Source organism: Myotis davidii, unplaced genomic scaffold (assembly GCF_000327345.1).
Source record: "Myotis davidii unplaced genomic scaffold, ASM32734v1 scaffold376, whole genome shotgun sequence".
Classification (NCBI taxonomy): Eukaryota; Metazoa; Chordata; class Mammalia; order Chiroptera; family Vespertilionidae; genus Myotis; species Myotis davidii.
The window spans coordinates 3,248,964-3,256,104 of record NW_006288121.1 but is presented as its reverse complement, the minus strand read 5'-3'; positions in this window follow the sequence as shown (position 1 = coordinate 3,256,104).

Here is a 7,141-nt window from a genome sequence, read left to right as displayed (position 1 = left end):
GCGTTTTGTCATCGTAGCCGGAGGGGATTTCCCGGGGCGTCTCCGTGCACGAGGATCTGCCTGCCGACCTCTTCCTCCAGCACCGGCCCTGGACGGACCGGGCTGGGGGCTAGCCGGCCGGCTTCCGGGAAGGCTGCCGCGAAGCCCGGCTTCCTGTCGCTGGCCGTGCTTGCTTCACTGCCCTGCCGCAGCCTCTCCACCCACTAAATTCCCATCCTGGACTCGACCCAGAGTTCAGCCAGTGGAAGGGCCACCAAATCTGCCGCCCATTTACATACCACGTTGGCCCCAGTGACAAATGGGGAAGTGCATTACAGACGGAAGGTCAAAAGCCTGGTTAGGGTTACAGCTGGAGAGAGAACACCAAGGCTTCCCTCAGCTTGCTGTGTAGGAGTACAAATGCTCGTTGATCAGGAATTAGCAATATAGTGTGATGATCTGGAAAATGAAGTTAGTCATATGATCATAAAAGATGCGGGAATCCAAGTTCTCCTAGTGACTCACCAAGTGATAACACCATGAAACTGGAGTCCAATTTTGATTGAGGATTTCTCTGATCTGGCTCTGTACTCCAAATTTAACTATTGAAAATTTAACATCACTCTTTTTCTTTAAGGTCTTTTAAGTGGTAGAAAGATGGGGCTCACTCCTCATACAATGAGAAAGTGGATTAGGCCTGTCTGAATAGATTAATTAGCTAGATACTGAGCAGTTTCAAGCTGTAAAATCTTCCACTGCTGCCCTATCCCCTATGTATCCTTGTAAGCCCAATATTAATTTTTAGGCAAAAGTGTCTGTAAAAGTTTAGTATGAAATAGGAATGTAGATACTTTGTTTAAATGACAAGCCCAGTTACAATGCAAATTCATGGCTTTGGTTAATACCTGGTAGATACAAAATGGTTGTTTATCAGGAAGTAGCGATATAAAGGTCTAGAAAATGCAGTTATACAATGCTAAAGGATGAAGGAAACCAAATTCTGGACAGCTACCAAAAGATAATGGTTTAAGCTTTAAAAGCATTCCAAATGTTCTCATGACGAAAAATAAATGGTAGCATGATTTCAAATTAATTGCTAGAAATCTATTTGAGATTAATGAATCTAATACCATGTAAGCATATATTATCAAATTTATTCAAACATTCTAAAACTAAGTGAGAAACCTACAGTAATGTAAATCTACCAAAAGTGTAAGATAAGGAAAATATGTACACTAAAGAGATACAAAAAATGAGAATGCAATTTTAGCTTTAATAGTGCAGTTAGAAAATGTGACTACAAGATTAGAAACTTATAAAATGCAAATTCTTTCAGGGGCCATGGCAACAATTAAATTTCTGAACATAATAAGTATGTTCTTAAAATGTCATTGATATTTATAAAACTAAAACTGCCTTCAAAGGAAGCTATTGTTGCCCTTGCTAGCCGGTTTGGCTCAGTGGATAGAGCAGGGACTGAAGGGTCCTGGGTTTGATTCGGTCAAGGGCATGCACCTTGGTTGTAGGCTCAATACCCGGCCTTAGTTGGGGTGCAGGCAACCAATCGATGAGTCTCTCTCACATTGATGTTTTGGAAAAAAATAAAACTATTATTTTGTGTATCTTAACTGTGTATTTTATCTTTACTCTTTTACAAGGGATACAGTTTTACAGCCAATTCCTACTCAGGTTCATACTTCTAATAAAGAGTGCTCTGAGTTAAAATCAATGTGAAACTTCCCTTCTCAAATACTGCAGTCAAACCTTAATGCACTAAATTATTTAAAAATACATTCATTTTGTTTTCAGTGCATTAGAGCTTAGTTCTTGTGATAGCATCAATTTATAAGTAAAGAAGGATGTGTACTTTCCCCTACTCTCTAACACAATACAAGAAATGTAGGTAAACACTTGCTATTTCCAAATCAAAACAAAATCATGTGTAAGAGACTTTGAAATTTAGAAAAATAGAGAAAATACAGTGTTTCATAAGAACAGGCCTATATAGCCCAACTGACGTGGTTCAGTGGTTGAGCATCCACCTATGAACCAGGTCATGGGTTTGATTCCCAGTCAGAGCACATGCCTGGATCCCCAGGAGGCAGCCGATCAATGATTTTCTCCCATCATTGATGTTTCTAGCTCTCTCCCTCTCCCTCTCTGATCAATAAAATTATATTTTTAAGAAAGAACAGGCCTGTATATAAATAACATCTGATGCAGAAATTTTATCAAAAATGAACATATCAATGTTGATAAAATAAGCCAAATTACTTAAAAATTATATTTAATATATTAAATGTTGACTTATAAGAAAAATCATAATGGATATAAATGGGTTATTCTAAGTGTAACTCATGTACCAGATATAAAACTTTTTCTTATGTTATATATCAGAAATGTAGTATTTAATATATTTCTTTTGTTGTTGTTAATCTTCACCTGAGGATATTTTTTCCATTGCTTTAGAAGGAGTTGAAAGAAGGGGGGGCAAAGAGAGAGAAAGAAATAAACATGGATGTGGGAGACACACTTGCATTGATTGCCTCCTGCACCCTTGCATCCTCGGGGCCAGGGGTAGAATCTGTAAATCAGGTACATGCCCTTAACGAGGAATCAAACCTGAAACCCTTATGTGCACAAGCCAACACTCTATTCACTCTACCACACTGGCCAGGGCTTTAATGTATTTCTATCAAATAGTAGTAAAAAGAAAGAATAACAAATATTACAAAACAGTTCAGATATCTGTTTTGTTTTTATATTCAGTAAACATTTATTGAATATTTACTGTGAGCCAGGGATTGTTTTGTATGCAGAATAGAGCAGTAAGTTATATTTATCCTTTGTGTGATATACATACACATACATATATATGACAATTGACTAAGTATGCTAATTCTCATGCCTCAGAATAGACTTAAAACTTTATCATTAAATTGCCACAATTCTTGAAGTTCAAGGAAGTTTTTAAAAATACAAGGTAATAGCCCTAGTCGGTTTGGCTCAGTGGATAGAGCGTTGGCCTACAGACTGAAAGGTCCCAGGTTCGATTCTGGTTAAGAGCACTTGCCTGGGTTGTGGGCTCGATCCCCAGTAGAGGTATGAAGGAGGCAGCCAATGATTTTCTCTCATCATTGATGTTTCTCTCTCTCTCTCCCTTTCTCTCTGAAATCAATTTTTAAAAAATTTAAAAATACAAATATTAAAACCATAGTCCATAGGATTTATAGAATAACTTCATAGAAAAGGACAATTTTAATCTTAAAATAATGTTACCCTTTAAATCTGATTCTACATTCTCAAAATATATTTTGGAAAAAAAGTGTATATAGTACCTGTAGAATAAAACAAAAACCTGTTGTCTCCAGTATTAGTCTTCACATAGCAGCAGCTAACTCAGTACTGGCTCATTTATTTCTCTATCTGAGGTAAATCACATAAAAACTCAAAGTATTTTATGATGTAACCTCTTTCACTACTATAATGAGAAACTGTATTTTTTTTCCTCTATGGTATATATCTTCTTACAATTTTCTTTATTCCTGAACCTGGGAACCAAATATTTTACTTGCTTTTCCTTATTTATATAAATAGATACTATGAAAGAAATATTTAACCTAAATTTGGCTCATAGGTTAGTATTGCTTGTATTCATTTTTTTAATTAAAGCTTTATTTGCATTCTGTTTGTACATATTATACTTAGTGTATATAATGGTAAATACACCATTGAAGTATATTTCTATAATGAGATATAGAAATTGAGGTATATTTCTATGTTAAGACTATGTTTGTTCCCCTTAACTCAGGTTCTTGACTTCCATAAAGTGTTTAAAATTCCATACTGGCTCTTATATTACGGTTTTTTTAAAAAAATAAATGAAAGCAATTATTAGAGTTCACCTACTAAACCTCATCAGAAACTATAATCGTTTCTAAATAAATTGGATGAAAAACACAAAAACGCAATTTCTTATTATCTGTACAAACTTTCAGATATGTCCTCTTTTACATAAAGAAATCTCAATAAAATTTTGTTTTGCTTATTGGGTACCCAAGAGCTCTTACCTTTTATGTGAAAAGTTTATTATCAGCCATATATTTATGCTAGTATGATTAAAATATTGAGGTATTTCTTTAACTACTTTTGGTATTTGTCTCACCATAAGTGAATACTGTGTCCTTATAGATACAAAGCCACACATGACACGTATATTATGGAGTACTATTAAAAATTTCATTAAAAGATACTCATTTCCATTGTTTTCCATTGATATTTTGTTAATGGATTTTGGAAAATTTCCATTCAATGATGATGTGTTAATCTTACTAGTAGTTACTAGGTGATATTTTTACTCACATACCACCTAGCAAGTGTGTTATGCGCAGTAAGCCCATAATAAATATTCATTTATGTACAATATTGGTATTTAATAGTTTACTGTGACTGAGCTTAATTTTTCTGAGTAAGGCAAGACTTTATCTTATCTGTACAACTGAACTAAAATGTAAGTAATGATTAACAGAAATTTTCAGATAAATAGGTTTCCTTAAATATTTTCAGTAGTTAAAATTAATATAGGTGAAAAGTTTTTATTTATCAAGTTGTTTAGAAGTGTCTATATTTAAGTAGCCCTCAAATGTTACCCACCTTTTCATGTAAATGAATCAATCATGATTAATATTGTTAGATACACTTACTTGCTGAAAAGTTTAGTTATGTAATTCTGAAATTTAAATTGTGTGTAATCTAAATTTTAAAACTTTAAGACTCATTGTCTAATTTTACTTTAAAGGATTTGGTTTGGTTAATCTTGTGTTTTGGGCTTTAAAGCTACTCTGTTTCTATGAAATTGTTATATATTGGCTTTGTTCGCATTTTTGAGTAAAATGCCATGTAATTACCACTAGAAAAATAATATCTAAAAGATGCCGTTAGATCATCTAGGCATTACATAAACCTCAATAACATTTCAGAGTTGGACTATTGTTTTTTCCATGATGCAACAATACTTAAAGGTTTATATTTTGACTTTATAATGTAAGAATAGGAGTATAAAGTCTGTGTTCCCATTTTTTACACTAAAGATTTGCATTCCTGTTATGATTAAAGTGCCAAATGTAGGTGTCTGTTTATAAGATACAATAACTTACCTAAGTGAAAAGATTCTGGACATGGAAAAGAGGAAAATCAGGTTTTGAAATGAAAGAAAACCTCGAAAGTAAGTAAACATATCTTGCACCAAAAAGAGGAAGAAGAAACTATTAAACTGAATTGCTAAATATTATTTGGCCCCAAAAAAATCACTTTTTAAGATTTAAATGTTTTCCCCTCTGAAAGGGGCCACTGCTTACCAAATCCAGATTCAAGCCCAAGAATATGTTAATTAACTGCATTGTGTCCCAGAAAGAATGAGGTTGACAAATTCAGTTTTTATTCCTTCAATTAATAAATGGTTTTCCTGGTACATCTTATATTTTTAAAAACTATAATGTGTATATTTACCTCTTGAAATTGTACAGTAACAGTGTCAAGGACCTATTGGACCCAGGATAAATCTTATGAAGCTTAACATTCCAGTCGAATTAAAGACACAAGCCCCCAATCACTTTTTGTCAGTCTTACTTTACTATGGCGCGTAAGACCAAGAATGTATGTAATTTTTATATAGTGCCGCTTTACCCCAATTAAGAAAGCAAAGATCATTGGTGCAAGCAGAAGTGGAAAATATAGTGACATAAAATTAGGAAGGGTTATTTCAAACACTGACCAGGAATACTACATAAGTTCCTTTCCATCCCCAACCCTATTCATATCCTTTTTCCCACCCATTAGTTGTTTTTCTCACTAGTATATCATGACTTGTAACATCTTAACTTTAAATGAAACAAACAAAAAATGCCCGCAACACTAAAAGGTGTAAAAAGATGCACCTTCTACAATCAACTACAGAGCAAATAAACTTATAAAGCTATTCTAAATACTCAGTCTTAAAAATAAAAAATGTAAATTGCATCCAATAAGTTAGGGAGGGGGGACTATGGGAGGACGAGTGTGTAAGAAATGAACAGATTGAGAATACTTAATTTTCCACACCAGTTTTTTTCTTATCAAACCTTTCCATAGTTAGACCTCAAATGATTTCTTATGTAAGAATTTCTACCTACACCTCAAAATAATTGAATGATTTCCATGAGGAAATGCAAGTTTAGGAAGAAGATCCGCAAAATGAAAGTGTTAAAATGCAAACCACTTCTATAGTATTTCAAATGCAAAATCTCAACCATCACTACCTTTAATTCTTAGGGTTCTCTGCAAACAGACGCTGTTTATGAACATCATCTGTTAACTTCTTCCTTGTAATTCAAAACTCTTGTCATATTATGTTTTCATGATGACGTGTAAATATAATATTCCATTAGAGATCAATTCTAATTGGTTTTTAAAAATCCACCTTGGGAAACAGTGCTGCATACACAGACTAGTAATGGGTATTTTACATGGAATTTCCGCAAAGTCTATTATAAGGCTAAGTGTAAATTACTCCCTTGCCCTGGCAAGGCTTGGACCCAAGGACTGAAATTATTTCTTCCTGAGTTTTCACGCACAATGACTTTGGTCTTGTCTTCAAGACCCGCGAGCACTTGTTGGAAATCTTCATTTTAAAAACACTGCGACGTTTGGCTAGAAATACTTTTTCCACATGGCTCACAAAGGAAAAGAGAGAGTTTCGTACGTGGGTTGCAATTATTTGCTCCAAACCAGGGTTTAAAAGCAAATGACACGTTTTTCCCTTTTGAATGTCACTGGGACTTCTTGAAAATGCATTTCACGTGAAGCAATCAGCCTGTTTTTGTGAGGGGTACCTCAGCCCCCTTAAAATTAGGCTTCATACACACAACAAAGAGCTGAATCGTAACAAATACCGAGACTGCGAAACGTGCTTTTCCGAACTCCTCTGCCCCCCGAATCCATACATTTAAAAACACTTAAAACATGGTGGCGTCTGCTCTAACGCTCCGCAGAAAGGGAGAAGCCCGCGTTCGTCTCCAGATAGTTAGCACTTTATGGGCACAGGAGGCTGTTTTCCCGCTTCCACGTGGGAGTCGCAGGCTCGCCCGGCTTCCGCCGACCCCGCAGCGCGCGGAGCCCCCGCGCC